General features: G+C 45.7%; 1 pseudogene; it reads right to left on the bottom strand.

Annotated features, from left to right (window-relative positions):
* Positions 1–2,771: 2,771 nt before the first annotated feature.
* LOC149746932 (protein yippee-like 5 pseudogene) lies at positions 2,772–4,342 on the bottom strand (annotated as a pseudogene).
* Between the last annotated feature and the right edge of the window lie 12,856 nt (positions 4,343–17,198).

Here is a 17,198-nt window from a genome sequence, read left to right as displayed (position 1 = left end):
AATTAGTTGCTGCTTATTACCACCTAGCCCTGTTTTACCATCACACCAGTCAGTCAACTGAGATTTACCCATATTTATATTTACACTGGTTCAACCTCAAAGAGCCTTCTTGATCAAACATGTGAACGGCTTCACCTCAATCTGGAAATACTGGAAAGGTAGAATAAATCCAGTTTAATGTAATTTATGTAAATAATTTATTACAGGGAATTCCCTTAGTGGTAAAGGTCAATATTTACCATCAAGTAAAAATAAATATAATACCGATACGTGTGTTCACATGTCCAATCACGTAAGTTAATTCATGTGTCTGGCGTACATTGTCACGTGCATGCAGCCTCTACAAGTGGCTGTGCTTTTGTGTACGCTACTGTACAGTACTGTATAGAATACAGTACAGTATCTTTATTTCAAGCCCAGGATGTCCTGAAGTGAGCATAAAAGCAGTGGTGACGTAGCTGGTACTACTGTACTTTTCAAGGTACTCTACTGCAAGATTAAAAATGTTTTCTTTATTTTTTGTGCTTGTTATGTATTATTTGTGTGAAAGTATTATAAACCTATTACAGTGCAGTACTATATAGCTGATTGTGTTAGTTGGGTACCTAGGCTAACTTTGCTGGACTTACAAACAAATTGGACTTACAAACACACTCTTGGAACAGAACTCGTTCTTATGTAGGGGACTCACTCTATATGCACATACAAACACACACACAATGACGTGGGCACACACACACGTGCACACAGGCAGACACACACCCTCTGCTAAAGTTACCAATAGCTTTTGACGTCAGTGAAACCCCACAATTTTACAAGTTTACTCTGTGGAATGAGCTGGCTCTGGGTTTAAATCCTGCCTCTGGCTGTAGGACAGGGCACAGATCACTGCACCTCCTTGCACAGTTTTCCTCTTCTACTAAACAACACTCACTACAGAAGGGTTAAGGTGAGGATCAGGCAGAATAGTGCCTAATAAACCGGTGCTTCTCAAACTCCCAAGTGCACATGAACCATCTGGAAATCTTGTTACAATGCAGATGCTGATTCAGATTCTCAAGTGGGGCTTGACGTTCTAAGTTCCTAGGAGACGTTATGCTTCTGGTCCACGGACCAAACTTTGCGTAGAGAGGCACATACTCAAATTTTACAAAAGGGAAACCAAAATCACTATCCGGTGGTCCTGCCAGCCAAGTAAGAGAAGAAAGCTAAGAAAGGATTTTTTTTGGTGCCCAACGTGAGCTTGGCATGAACTCAGTTTCTCTAGGTGTGGAGAGGATAACACATTTGGGGCCAGGCTTTATTCTGTCCCCTCATGAGCCTCAGCATAACTTCATTTCCATTCTTCTGCCCTGGGCTAGCCAGGGGCCACAGGAACCCAAAGAGATGGGGAGTCTCATACCTGTCAGAGTCTTGGCAAATCTCCACCACAGCCACCAAGGCCTTCAAGTGCTCGTTGGGTTGGTAGGAGTGGATGTAGTCAGGGAAGCGCTGTTCCTGGGGTCCCCATTCAAGGCCATGAAATCTATAGCTACCTAGAAGAGAAGATAGGCGAATGGGTAAATTTAAAGTGAACACATTTCAGGACTTCCCTGGTGGTCCAGTGGTAAAGAATCCACCTTCCAATGCAAGGGATGCGAGTTCAATCCCTCGTCAGGGAACGAAGATTCCACATGCCACAGGGCAACTAAGTCCGCACGCCACAACTACTGAGCTCGCGTCTCAAGGAGAGCCTGTGTGCCACAAACTATAGAGCCCACGCGCCCCGGAGCCCGTGTGCCACAACTAGAGAGAAGCCCAAATGCCGTAATGAAGAGACCTCGCGCTGCAACAAAAGATCCCGCATGCCTCAACTAAGACCCGATGCAGCCAAGAAAATAAATAAATTAAATAAATTAAATAAATAAATATTTTAAAAAAATAAAGTGAACACATCTCGTAAGAATCGTGATCAGCCCTGAGAGAGACATGGCCTGAGGGGGAGGAAAGCAGTACGTTACACACCCTGCTGATAAACAGAGTTAGAGAAAAAAATTCATTAGCTTTAAAAACTAGTGATTAACTTGGTTGAGGCCATTTCTGTAGTCTTCAGTCTCCCTCTCCCCCATGCCCTCTCTTCTCTGTGTCCAAAATGGAACTTGAGATTGATGTACAGGTCAGAAAGCCCAGCCGCTCTAATCCACAACGTCACCAGGCAGCAAGGGCAAGGGTGGAATATCATAATTCACTAAGAAAAGTCTTCTGTGCTCTCCGGGCAGGATGATTCCATGTCTGAGGCCTAGGTAAACTCCCTTAAAACTAAAGATGTTAAAGATGCGGTCTGTATATCAAAGCCATTGTTGTTGTTTTGTTTTTTTTAACATCCAACTATTACTTTGTTTATGTTACTATGCTTAATTTACATGGAAAAGACAGCCAAGCAGTTCTGCCCCATATCAGGAAAAGTTTCCAATCAACACCAATTATGTGGTGACAAATAACTAGGAATGGTGACATCTTTGGATCAAGACTGACAAGGAAGAATGGGCTCTGATGCTACGGTTCATCTCCAACAAGAATATGGCACAATGGCCAGCACAAACCATACTAACACTGAACCTTTAGCACTGGTCACAAATTCGAATCTCTTCTCTGAAGCTAGCAAATCAACTGAAATACCTGGGTTAAAAAAAAGTTTTTAAATGAAGCCCGAATTAATTTAAGAACCATGCTCTTGACACATTTTCCTTTCAGAATTTACATAAAACACTTTTTCACTCTAATAGCCCAGGGTTTTTTCCTCACATAGCCCACCATGTAGCTGCAGATAGACTGTTGTGCCTCAAGATGTAAACATAGGGGAAAAAAAAATTAACGGCATCTGCGTAATATTCTCTCTACACACTGCTGTTGGATGGGAAATAGATAATTAAAAAAAGAAAGAAAGGAAGGGAGGAAGGAAGGAAGGAAGGAAGAAAGGAAGGAAGGAAGAAAAAGAGAGAAAGAAAGAAAGGAAGGAAGGAAGAAAAGAAAGAAAGAGAAAGAAAGAAAGAAAGAAAGGTTCCATTATAGATTCTCACAACCTCTTGTTCCACAGTTCATGAATCTTACACTGATGCTAAGGTGACAATGTATGTAAGTGGACTTTTGTTTTCAGTGAAGAAGACCGGGGAAAAAGATGGATTTATCTCTTTTTCTTCAAGAGTTATCAGATGGTGCATGCTCCCCAAAGCCCTCACTTTCTCGAACTAGAGCACTTTCTAGGATCACACGGCCTTCCTTATAACGCTGGGTGTCTTCAGTGGCAAACTCATAGATCCATCCCAGTTTGCTATTGCAGTTTTTGCAGCTCACATCTCGAACCATGTGGCAGCCAGTGAGCATGACCCGGTCTTGAATTTCACTGTACTGCAGGTTAACTACCTTGTTAAAAGGTAGTTAAAAAGAAATGCTCTGCCAGTGGCACCTGTGAATTGAGTGGAGATGAGTTCTGAGTGGTTGGTCGGGATTGTATCGCAGTTTGCACAGGAAAACAGATGGGTACCACCGATATGATCAAGGAAAATCCTGCCCATTTTTATAGTTGAAGGTCTAAAAACCCCGAGCAGCTGCGAGATCCAAGGCCACCAGCGGCTCTTCGGTCTTCAGCTGAGATGAAGCCTCAAAGCCATTGTTACTTTCATGAGTGGCAAGTTGCAAAGAGATGCGTTGAATTGGTTATAATAAAATTTCTGCCAGAAGAAGCTCTGTGTAAGGCTCCATTCATGTAAAAACTCCTGCCCACGCCAGAGAAGATGCCTGAATGCTATGGCATTGTCAGCGGCAAGTGGAGAAGAGAAACCTCTGCAGACAGCAGTCACCAAGTTGTCATTATCTTTGAACTTCCTAAATTTTTTCTGACCCCCAACATCATCATCATCTAAATAAAAGTTGATTCACCCAACACTTCTTTTTTTTAACATATATATATATATTCTTTTTCATATTCTTTTCCATTATGATTTGTCACAGAATATTGAATATAGTTCCCTGTGCTATAAGTAGGATCTTGTTGTTTATCCATTCTGCACACAATAGTTTGCCTCTGTTAATCCCAAACTCCCATTCTTTTCCTCCCCTCCCCCCTACCTTGGCAACCACAAGTCTGTTCTCTATGTCTGTGAGTCTGTTTTTTTCATAGATACATTGATTTGCATTGTATTTTAGATTCCACATATACGTGCTATCGTATGGTATTTGTCTTTCTCTCTCTGAATTACTTCACTTAGTATGAAAATCTCTAGGTCCATCCATGTTGCTGCAAATGGCATTATTTCATTCTTTTTTATGGCTGAGTAGTATTCCATTGTGCATATGTACCCCATCTTCTTTATCCATTCATCTGTCAATGGACATTTAGGTTGTTTCCATGTCTTGGCTATTGTGAATTGTGCTGCTGTGAACATAGAGGTGCATGTATCTTTTCAAATTATAGTTTTGTCTGGGTAAATGCCTAAGAGTGGGATTGCTGGATCATGTGGCAACTCTATCTTTAGTTTTTTGAGGAACCTCCATATTGTTTTCCATAGTTCACCCAACACTTCTTAGCAACAACAATGACAAAATGATTAAGCCTGGGGAGTGGGGCTAAACCGGGAAGGCTCATTTCTTCTGATTTCTAACATCATCACCATTTCAGTGAAAGTTAGCCCAGCAAACACCTCTCCAAAGAAATGCATAAGCTTGGGGGTGGAGAGTGGGGAGAGAGGGATTAAAATGAAAGGAGTTGTAGAGAAAGAAAGGAGTGTTCATGGTGCATCCAGCCCAGCAGAATCCATTCACTGGCTGACTGATGACAGAAGAGCTCTATTTTCTCTTAAGATCTTTTGAATGCGAAACATTATTTTGTATAATTTTTGGCAAAATTCCATTATAACAAATAACTGAAATATCCCATTGGACTTAAGGTGGGATGTTAGCTCTGGAAGGACAGTGGAAAGGGGCTACGTGCTCTGTGTCTGCTTCTGAGGGACCCGATGCTAAGAGCAACGTTGATGGAAAAAAAATGCCACCATGTCTTATATTGTAAGCCTGCAATCAAACCAAAGTAACTAGAAGAGAAAAAACAATAGGCTAACAGTAATTCACTTACAACCTCTCTTTTTTTCTTTCATAAAGTTTTTTTTTTTTCTCGTCACTGAGTTTTCCCCCTTTTCGTCCTTACCGCTCCACAGGACTATGTTGAAAATAAATTTAGGCAGGATTCACATTCTATTTTCAGAATCTCCAGATGTTTTCAACAAGGTAGTACAAACTGATAAAATGCTAGTACTAAGTGTTTCAAAAGGAAAGGTCATGTGAAGAAAAATTGTACAGTATTTCCCCAACCCTTAGACGCTCTTACTTTGGACAACAAAGGGAAGAAGGGAGGGGTAACCTCTGTTAAAACCCTACTGTGTGTCAGACACCTGTGCTGACTGCTTTATAAGCACTGTGTTATTTCATTTTCATGAAAACTCTGCAAGGTAGAGATTGTTATTCCTTTTCATTAATGAAGACCCTGATACCCAAAGGTGATGAAAATCACAAGGTCATAGGGGATGGAGCTGGGTTTAAACCCAAGTCTACATGGTTTCAAAGACTTTACTTCTCCATGGTATCACTATACACCCAAGAGAATGAGTAAGTCTGTGACCAGCATATCCAGACGTCTCATGGGTATGTTTTATTCCTATAAAGAATGAGGGGATTTGGCCTGGAGGCAGGGAGACTAACCAGGAGACAACGACAGCAATTTAGGAGAGAAGAAATGTCTTGAATAAACAGCTCTTTATAACAAGTGAGACACAGTATCTTCTGAGACAGATTTTTATCCTGAAAGTGAAAGCCAATCCACTGGAAAAAAGAGAGGAAGACAACAGGTAAAGGGCCTTTTTGTCATGAACTGTGTGAAAAGCTAGTGGTGGCGGGAGCCTACATGCATTTTGTGCACAAGAAGAAGGTGTAAAGCACTCCAGTACCCACCCACGGGGCCCCAGCCAGATAGAGGTCTAGATACATGTAAACAATCCCTGGAAAACTCCAAGAAGAACACTCAAGAGGTACCTGAGAGACAGTGTTTGGAGAAATCAAACATTAAGGGCCTCCTGGATTTACTAAGCTCCAACACAAACCCACCATTCTCTGCCTTTTTGTCCTGAGGAGGCACACTTAAGAGATCATGTCACCTCACGTATGTGTACATAGTGTTTAAAAGGTAAAAATAGTGCTGGGAAGGCTAGAAGTAAAACCACCTCTTTCTCTCCTACTAAGGAAAGCAGCTTAAAACTCCAGAGAATTCTAGAGAATGCAAGGATGTTATCTGCTCTGATTTATTAATATCACTGCAAGTATTGCAAATCATTGGCAGGTGTTGATACTTTATTATTAATAACAAGTACCTGTGACTCCTGTCAGTTCTGTTTATGATGCCCCTTCCTTCTTCCTTCCTTCCTTCCTTCCTCCTTCCTTCCTTCCTTCCTCCCTCCCTCCCTCCCTCCCTCCCTCTCTCCCTCTCTCCCTCTCTGCCTCTCTCTCTCTCTCTCTCTCTCTCTCTCTCTTTCTTTCTTTCTTACCAGGGATTGAACCTGTGCCCCCTGCAGTGGAAACAAATATAAACAATATTAACTACTCACCTCCAACATGTTTACTTCCAAATGGAAAAATCCTTTCTTTATGTGAATAAAGGTGACCATGGAGGCCCAGAGTGTTCTCTTTCAGGGAACTTGTGAAGAGAAGACAGAGAAACGCATGGTGCAAACCATACATTCAGTTTGATTCCAAAAGATTCAGATGCAGATGAGAATAAATATTCCACCATTGATCTATTTTTTTCTCTGTGATTATTCCTTAGAGTCAGTGTAATCTAGAGGTTTTCACTCATTATGGTGGACTCCAATCATCTGGTGATGGGAAGAATTAAAGCCTCTATTTCCTGGAATACTACATAAAACTTCTCTGGAAACATAATATCTCTGCTTCCTACTAACTGGAATGTGGTATTTTAAAGTCAGAAGTCCACATGCGTATCAAGAAACCCTATGATACAAGACACTTTTTAATCCAAACCTGTAAAAGCAGGATCTCCTTAAGACAAACCAAGGGTTCAAGCAAAATACCATGTTGCTACCAGAGACCTGGAGAGAAACAGGAAGTCTTTTAAGTACAATGAAAAAACACCTCACAAACCTCAGAGCAACTATTTTAAAGAAATATTTAGAAGCTCTAGGAAAGCGCTTGTCTCCTGCTGGGAAGCTCACTGGACCCCATCAGCTCCTGCTTCCAATAAATAATGCTGGGATTGTGTCTGGAAGAATAAACATGAGACTGAGCACGCACAGGAATGGTATAGGTTTGATGTCTGAGTGTTTTCACACAGTAACACGTGAGTGAGCAGACATTTGGTTCCATTCTAGGCAAGCTCTTCTCATCAGACCATTGAAAACTGCCCAGGATTCAACAGCCACTCCTACCATGGACAGATGCTTCCTTTTATGGAATGCTCAGAGGAAATCACCTGGTTTTGATGTGGTTTGAGTTTGATCCTGTGAAACCATCAGAACTTCCCACCAGAGATAAATGAGGAGATTCTGGCCTTTATCAGTATGTGTGATGAACACAGGTGTCCTGGCTGTACTTGCCAACCCTCCTTCTATTTTTATCCATCTCCCTACATGTGACTACTTTTGACCTACTCTGAGCTCAGACCCCTGATCTGTTAGAGTGACTCTGTCAGTCTTTCTTTAAAAATGGACAGGCAACAAAATGAATTTAACCTAGAAGCAGCAGATCAGCAAGGGAAATGAAAACATCAGAAGTTATCTAATCACAGCCACAGCCATTCAGGGCTCTGTCTTATCTGCTGGGTAATAAAAATGGGATGTTCCTAAACTTGAAGGGCATCCAATCAAATAAGTAAAGTTGTTGCTTACCTCTGGCTCTTGGGGGGATTTCTATGTAGTTTAACCCGTGTATACCAACTACAAAACACTGGCATGGGTTTGAAACACCTATGTTCTAGGAAAGGTTTTTTTGGCAGGGGGAAGGGGTGGGCAGGGGGAAGTTTGTCTTGACAGAAAGCAAAAAATAAAACACAAACGTCTTTGAGAACAAGGATTGTTAAGAGGGCAGTAGAAAAAAAGGAATGGGGAGAAAAGAATATCTCCTCTGAAGTCAAGGTAGCTTTTCCAGAAAAGTAGGGTTTAGTCTCAGCTTAAGAACACTTTTAAAAAGCTTGGACAGCTCAGAAGTGCTGTTTAGGGAACTGAAAACCAAGTGAGCCAAGAACAACATTTCTTTAAAAAATCCTGGCAAAGGATAAAGAGGATAAAGAGCTGGTTTTGCATAGTTTTGGAGACACGATAACGAAGCAGAGGCATCTTCTCCCCAAAGACACTGAAATCCTAAGGCATCAATGGGTCAGTTGCAGGGAGAGAGGGTAGGGGCGGGGGTAAGGGATATTTCTCTCTCAAAGTCTCCCAGGGCACTCACCTCTCTCTGCTCCACCCCATTACACCATTCACCCTTCCTCCCTCCTGGAACCCCAGGGGGCAGCACTTCTTAAGAGCCCCCATGGACCATCTCTGCAGCCCAGATTCTTCCCAGAGCCTGGCAAGTTCTGGGAGCAGAAGCTGGGCTTGCAAGGCCATGGCAGGTGCGGTGGGACCTAGAAGGATTAGTAAGTATATATCCGGTTCTGCCGAAGGGAGAGTCGTTCCTCCCCCTGGAAGCCTGAGCTTCCTGGTCCTGGACAAGGACCCTCCCCCACGTGGCAGAAACTGGTAGCTCTTCCCCAAACCAGTTTTCTAGTCATCCTGGGCACAACAAGATGACATTTTCCAGCGTAATTAGGCCATGTGACTACTTTCTGGAAAGTGGGCACGAGAAGGGCACCATACCCAGGTATGTCCCTGTAGTGGAATGCAGTGTCCCCCAGAATTCATGTCCACCCAGAACCTCAGAATGTAATTAAACGAAAACTTTTTCTATGCCCACAGAATACTTTTGATACCAAACGTGTGTGGGATGGTGGTTCCCAAACCAACAAATTCTCCAGTTCTCAGTGGACACCAACTGGGTGTCCTCTAAGTTAACTCAATTCTAATACTAACTACCTGGAATGAGCACAGACGCCACAGCTTAAGGGCTCAGTCCCCCAATACTGTCCCCCACTTCAGATACCAATTGCAAGTCCCAGGTTGTCACCTGTACTGCTGACCAACCAGCTATGAATCAGGGGTTCCCATGACCCTCTCCTCAGCTTCGAATATTTGTTGGAATGGCTCATAGGACCTACTTATATCTACTGGTTTACTGTAAAGGATATAATAAAGGATACAGGTGAACAGCCAGATGAAGTGGTACATAGGTTGAGGTCTGGACGGTCCCAAGTGCAGGAGCTTTTGCCCCCACGGGGTTGGAGTGCAACACCCTCCCAGCACGTGGATGTGTTCACCAACCCGGAAGCTCTCCAAACCCTGTATTTTAGGGATTTTGATGGAGACTTCATCATGTAGGCATGATCCATTATCACCTCATCTCCAGTCCCTCTCCCCTGCCCAGAGGAATGGGGATGGGACTGAAAACTCCAAGCTTCTAATCATGACTTGGACTTTCTGGTGACCAGCCCCCATTCGGAATCATCCAGTTGCCCAACAAGAGTCACCTCATTAGAACAAACGATGCTCCTGTCACCCAGGAAATTCCTAGAGAGTTAGGAGCTCTGTGTCAGGAACTGGGGGCAGAGACCAAATATTTAGTTCTTATGTCACAGTGACCTTATTTGAAAGAAACATCTTTACAGATGTAATTAAGGCAAGGATCTTGAGATGAGATCCTCCTGGATCAGAGTGAGTCCTAAATCTAATGACAAGTATCCTTGTAAGACAGCACAGGAGAAGACAGACACACAGGGGAGAAGGGCGTGTAAACACAGGCAGAGATTGAAGTGATGCCTCTGTAAGTCAAGGAATGCTAAGGATTGGTAGACGCCCCCCAAAACTAGGAGAGGGGCATGGAAAAGATTTTTCTGCAGAGCTTCCGGAAGGAATCAACTCTGCTGACACCCTGATTTTGGATTTCAGGTCTCCAGAACCGTGAGAGAACACATTTTTCTTCTTTTAAGCCGCCCATGTTGTGGTAATTTGTTACAGCAGCTCTAGGATAAGCTCCTCCCACGTACAACTTTCCTGCTCTTTCCCCGTCAGGCTGGCTGGCGTGAAGACAATTGCTCGGGTCATCTTGCTGAGGCCAAAGGAGCCTCAAGATGGAAAGAGCCTAGATTCCTAAATCACTGCTAAGAAGGGGCAGGAACACCTGTGGGGCAGAGGCCATGTTAACTGTGGTAAACCTCTGTTTTCTGGATTTAACTGTTACAGCGGCTGGTCAAAGCGATCTTCAATACCCTCCGTCCATCGCCACCATCACCACCACGCATAAAGCAATAAACGGACATGCTAGTCTGCACGGTGGTCCTGCGGAATTTATCATTCTAGTCACTCACTGAACACGCGGATAAGTCCTGTTGTCAGAACTGGGAAGCTGAGAATCAGACCCTCTCCCTCCAGATAAACAAAACAAACCTGGGGGCCAGGGGCCCAGCCTGCACTCTGCCAGCACCTTGCGGGTACCCCCATCAGCGCTTGTCTCTCCTGGTTGCACCAGTAGAGGCCTGAAGCAGGAAGGATACGTAAACCCAGGGCGAGTTCCCCATTTCTGCCGCTCCTGGGTGGAAGCACACAACATGTGGCTGAGAGGCGTCCTCCACTCCAAGAGGAAACCCCTTACCCGCTGTGGGGCTGGGCAGGGAAAGTGGCAGCAGGCTGGTCCGGAGGACAGGAGAGGAAGCATGAAGCCAGGGAGGATGGGCCCGGAGCTGGAGTATCCGAGAGGCAGGCTGGGCTCCACTGCCCAGGGCTCCAGCTGCCTCAGCTCTTGTCACCATGCACAGTATAAGTGGCCTTCTCTAGGGAGCCTGGCCAGGTAGACTTGATCTGTGGTGGTGTGACAAGGCCCCTGCCCATCCCAGCACTGAGCTCCTTGGAGGCGGGAATGCATTCTGTGGACACTCTGCCCCTGGCCTCTGTGGATCGTGGGAGCTGTGGTGGTGGATGATTCTGGAACAGGAGGCTAAGGTCAGATTGTGAAATGCCCTGGATGCCATGAGACGTTTGGGCCCCGCCCTGTGGACAGTGGGGTGACTCTTAGTAGTGGGTTTTAAGATCTGCGTTTTAGAATATTATCCCTGGGGACGGTGACTGCACAGAGTAAGGCCACAATAAACACTTGTGTGTAGCCAAAGGAAAGTAAAATTCGATATTAATGCTCATCACGTAACATGTTTCAGTCTCTCTCTCTTACACACACACGTGTCCCCGCCCCTGTCCGACCCTAAAAGCCAGGACGTTATGTGGATGTCTGGTTTCCAATGGGCTCCCTAGACAGCGGGCTGGATGCAGCGTTCTGCTGCCATAGAATTCGCCGGTGAAGACAGAGCTCACAGGTAAGGATTGAAGTGCCCCCTCTGCTGTCAGAAAAAGGTTACTGCAACCACACAGATAAGGCTACGTCATCCTCAGTTTGTGCTCCATGAATGTAGGCACCCACCTGTGGGCAGGGGTGCCAGCCAGGGGCACTGCCTACCAGCTAATGTGGAGGGGTTTCAGCCCAGTGACGTTTCCCTGGAATCCAGGTGTGGGGCTCCCCCCACCCCCAGCCCGCTATCCATTTTACTTCCTTTCCTTCCTTCTTTTTTCTGGCTCTGAGAATGTTCTTGGGAGCCTGTGGTCCAGAGAAGTCTTGGAGGGTCATTTGTGCCAGCAATAAATCCCTCCATTCCTGCAGGGAAGTCGAGGGAGAATCCTGGGTAGTTCACTGGGTTGAGTCCATTCCTATTGGCCCAGCCCAAAGATCTGCCCAGGGAGTGAGACAAAAATAGCAGCAGATACTGTCCCTGCCCAGAGAGGTGACAGTTCCCAGAGAAGGTGACAATGGGTTATGGGTCAACGTGACAACAGGTCAGGACAGGATTTAGCTAGGGCCTGAGAAACTTAGGACAGTGGACCATGAGGAAATAGAGAGACTGGCCGGGAGGGCAGAGAAGCCTGAGAAAATGTAATGGAAAGGATGGGGCTCCAGGTAAGCATCTTAAGAACGGGTGGTGGGGCTTCCCTGGTGGGGCAGTGGTTGAGAATCTGCCTGCTAATGCAGGGGACACCGGTTCGAGCCCTGGTCTGGGAGGATCCCACATGCCGCGGAGCAACTAGGCCCGTGAGCCACAACTACTGAGCCTGCGCGTCTGGAGCCTGTGCTCCACAACAAGAGAGGCCGCGATAGTGAGAGGCCCGCGCACCGCGATGAAGAGTGGCCCCCGCTTGCCACAACTAGAGAAAGCCCTCGCACAGAAACGAAGACACAACACAGCAAAAATAAATAAATAAAGTAATAAACTCCTACCCGCAACATCTTAAAAAAAAAAAGAACGGGTGACATCCAAGCTGCCCATGGTCCAACTAGAGGAGGGGTCAGAATGAACCAAATGGGGACAAAAATCCACCCAACAGAAACCCAGAATTCCTCAAATTCCAACTCCTTCCCCTGGGCGAGGCTCAGACTCTGGCCCCATCAACCTTTCCCGACCTTCTGCTGCCCTCTCTGCAGGCCTTACAGGCCTCATTCCTACCTCTGCTCTGCCTCGGCTGCTCCGCTGGCTCCCCTCCATCCTCTGACACCCTCTGGGAGGAACCCTCTCCCGCCGCCTGGCTGGGCCTTCAGACAGTGTGTGCCAGCAGCGTCCACACCTCAACTTCTGCTCCTAAGGCAGTCCATCCCCAGGGTAGCAGGTCTTCAGGGCCTTTTCTCCAGGCAGATCAAAAGCAGAAGGGGACTTTGATGAGCCCGGTTCCTGGAAATAAACAAGGAGGACAGGGGTTCAAACGGCCCCCAGGGACTACCCTGGGAGTGGACACGGGGCTGGAGTCAGGAGCATGGGACAGGAAAACCAGTAACAGATCTCACTGGTAACTGCCACAAACCACTCCAGGATACTAAGCATGCCAGGAGGTCTCTTTTTTTTTTAGTCTTTTTTTTAAAGTCTTTATTGAATTTGTTGCAGTATTGCTTCTGTTTTATGTTTTGGTTTTTTGGCCACGAGGCATGTGGGATCTTAGCTCCCTGACCAGGGATCGAACTCACTCCCCCTGCATTGGAAGGCGAAGTCTTAACCACTGGACCACCAGGGAAGTCCCAGGAGGTCACGTTTTATCAATCAAATCCAATCTATCAAGCTTCTTACTGAGGTGGGGAAAAGCCTGAAGTCAATGCTTTTGGAGGCTCCCTTCACTCATTCTGTGCAAGAAACCTTGGCACGCACTTAGTTCGGACGAAAACAGATGAGCCGTCTATGTGATGCCTATGCTGAGTGCTGGTCAGCGAACTCGGCAGTCGCTCCTGGAGGGTCCCAGTTCCTCCAAGGGGACATCCCCCCCCACACCTTAGAAACTTTGGCCCATTGGCCTCAAGCATCAAAACTCCAGTTTGGGGGCCTGTCTTTCCCAGCAATCCCACAACCTCGACCATCCCAAGACAAAATAGCACATCATCACTTAATGGGCTTAGAAGTTCCAAACTGGCAACCAGCCAACATAAAGGGTTTATGGTCCTGTGAATTAGATGTCAAAAGTTAAAAATCAGGACATTGGATACAGAAATCTAGATTTCCATGGAGAGTGATGATATTATATCGCATTGTGAGTGTACTTAATGCCACTGAATTGTATACTTAAAATGGTTAAATGGTAAAATTTTATGTATATTTTACCACAATAAAAAAATGTATAAAAGGTCTAGATTTCCTGCTTCTTTGAAAAATTAGAATACTGGGCAAAGTACATGAGGAATCTCTTTGTATTATTTCCTATAATTGTATGTGAATCTATAATTATCTCAAGAAACATTTCGATTAAAAAATGTAAAAAAAAAACCCAAAAACTATTCCACAAAATTGTCTTCCCACACAGCAACATTAGCACCTTGGCCATCTCTGCTCATTTCCTATACATGGGACTTGTTTCCTTTACAGGATCTGCCCAACTCTTCGTGTAGACATTTGGGTTTGAGACCCTGGACTCTTCCAAAAGAATCTTAAGGTTAAAGAAAGTATGGTTTCCAGGGTGGCCGGCACACCCTCCCTATATGTTACCTCCTCCCCGGGGAAGAGAGCCTGGAGGTCAGGAATGCAGGGATCCAGCAGCCTTCCTTGGATCCCTGACCTCTCCATGGGCTCAGGTCTTTCCTTATGTGGGCATCCATCAGCTGCTCACTAGTCAATTGCATGGAAAGCTGGTCCTTTGAGTCTGTCTCAGGAGACAGCAAAGACCAGGAGTCCCAGGCAGTGGTCAGACCAAAACGAGCAGGGAGAGAGGGGTGCGGGACGTGCAGGAGAGGAAAGAAGGCGGGGTCCCCAGCGCCCAGAGGCTGGCAGTGGGAATCCTGGGGAGGAAACCCAGGTTTAGTAATTGGACCCTGTTCTGGGTTGAATTGTAATCCTCTCCCACACAAACCCAGTTCACATGTCCTAACCCCTAGGACTTGTGAACGTGACCTTATTTGGAAATAGGGTTGTCGGGGAGGTAATAGTTAAGATAGGTCATTCCGGTAGGCCCTATTCCACTATGACTGATATACTTATAAAAGGGGGAAATTTGGACACAGAGACACACACACAGGGAGAATGCCATGTGATGATGAAGGCAGAAATGGGGAGATGCTTCTATAACCCAAGGAACGGCAAAGATGGCCAGCAAACCACCAGAAGCGAGGGGAGAGGCCTGGAACTGATTCTCCTTCACAGCCTTCGTTAGGAACCAATCCTGCCAACACCTTGACCTCAGACATCTGGTCTCCAGAACTGTGAGACAATACATTTCTGTTGTTTCAGCCACCCAGTCTATGGTACTTTGTTACAGCAGCCCTGGCAAACAAATACAGACTAATCCCAAGTAGTTCTGGGATGGGCCCTTCCCCTTTCCTGCCCTGAAATGACCTTTAAAAGTGAACAAGATGGTCTATGTTCAGTGGAGAGGAAAGAGATATTTCTAGACAAGAGAAGTAATGCGAGCAGAAACAGGCATTGACAGGAGGCTATTGCGATGGGGAGGGAGGTGGGAGTTAAGATAATAATGCTAACTAACTTTTCTCCAGCACCTCCTGTGTCAAACATCCTTAAAACAAGTTGGTTTGAGGTAAGTATTAGTATCATGCTCATTTTACATGTGAGAAAATTGTGGCTCAGAGAAGTTAAACAGTATGCCCAAGATCTGGTAAGGGGGGAAAGCCATGATTTGAACCTAGAATCAGAATAGCTTGTTTGTAACTTTTCCAAGCAGAGGCAAAAGGAATTGATACCTTAAGGCTCACCCTGATCGTCTAGCTGGCCTGGGATCCCTCTGGTAGTTTAGCCGGGGTGGTGGTGGGGGGGGGGGGGCGCTGGGCTGAGCCTCCTAGGACCAGTCTGACCTGAAGCAGTTCCTGCCTGTTAAACCTATCCCACACATGGCCACGGGGCAGATTCAGTGTTAGACCAGCCAAACCGGAAGAGAGGATCCAGGGCCAGGGCCAAGTTCTCACACCACGTCTCTCCCGCAGTGACTGGCGGTTGCTGCGGAGGCCGCCCAGAGTGCCTACAACACTGGCCAAGAGACGCAGGGTGGCTTGAGCATGGCCACCCTGACACCCGCTGAAAGGGATTTACTTCGCAGTTGCCAAAGAAAGCCTGAAAACAAACCCAAACCATCCAAAACATTCATGTTCAGAAAAAATGGTCAAAGACCTCTTTACCCAACCCACAGGCCTAGGGAGAAGAAGTCGGCTAGGTTTAGCTCATCGTATGCGATAGTCAGGGACTCAGCTGTCTTGTCAAACCTTGAAGTCTTTATGATCAAACAGCACAGGTGTCACTCCAAAAACTGCCTATGACGTCCTTCATTAGAACCCCCTTTTTGGCCCCTTAAGGCAGAATTCCCAAATAGGTTAATCTTATACCCAGACAGGATCCTTGTGGCTGGGGCATTTGAAATGCAGATATCATCGCTCTCATAAACACTTAAATGTCATGTTCACGATGTGCCAGGCATTCCTGGTGCTTTATATATGCCAATTCATTTCATCCCCATACTTAATCCTAACTTTCTTTAAACCACATAGCCAGTAAATGGTGGAATTAGGATCTGAAAACTAACAGTCCAGAGCTTATGCTTTTAACCACCATACCACACTGCCTTCTGAAAATATTTAGGGAAGGAGATCAACATTTTACCCTTTGAGCATTTGTGATATCCTCACCATCAAAACCAGGCATAAGGCAGCTGTTGCCAGCCCCATGCTCTTTCTTTCCTAGTCCTTAGAGCCGTTAAGGACAAAATGCTGGGAGATACCTGCCCACCCTTCCCTGATTCCTTCAGCATCTCCCAGAGGATTCTAGCCTCAGCCTTCCTTCCTACACACATGATGCTTCAGGTGAAAGGAGTAGTTTACCCCCATTAAACACTTGTGAATCTCAAAATTAAGGAATTACTTCCAGAAGGTCTAGTGAGTTATCTAAGACAGCATCATCACAGTGGCTCATCACCTTTGCCTGTTTTCCACCAGTGCAACCAGGATGATGGTGGTATGTGAAGGGAGAGGGCTGAGGGGTTTGCTACTCTGTCCAGGTAGACAACGTAGACACCACCAAGCACCGTGCAGCAATGCCTCCTTGTTCAGGATCCAGGACCTGGGACTTGGCGGCTCTTAGTTATGCAAATATAAGACACTCATTGTTATGGGGGAAGAAGTGTCTCAGGTCTTTTGGTCCTTTAAGGTCAACCCCCTTAACATGACATATAGAAGTGGCCCCTGGAGGGAGGTGAATAAATTCACTTGGAGCAAAGCAGTCTCAGGAAACAAAAGTGATAGTACAGCCAGTATACCTTTATAAGTCAAGGTTATGCCGCAGCAACAAACAATCCCCCAAATCACAATGTCTTAAAACTACAGAGGTTTAGTTCTTACTCATGCTCCTTGTCATACTCTTTCCAGAGCTAAGGTTGACTAGCTGAAATATTGCCGGTCCCCACAGTAGAGGGAAAGAGAGCTCTAGAGGGCTGAACACTGTCAGTTAAATACTCTGGACCAGAAGTGACACATGTCATTTCCATTCCAAGCCA

The sequence above is a fragment of the Delphinapterus leucas genome, chromosome 17 (genome assembly GCF_059928025.1).
Source record: "Delphinapterus leucas isolate spDelLeu-1000000601 "Yukka" chromosome 17, BTC_Dleu_Yukka2, whole genome shotgun sequence".
Classification (NCBI taxonomy): Eukaryota; Metazoa; Chordata; class Mammalia; order Artiodactyla; family Monodontidae; genus Delphinapterus; species Delphinapterus leucas.
The sequence above is the reverse complement of the archived record's forward strand: the minus strand, read 5'-3'. Positions and strand labels throughout refer to the sequence as shown.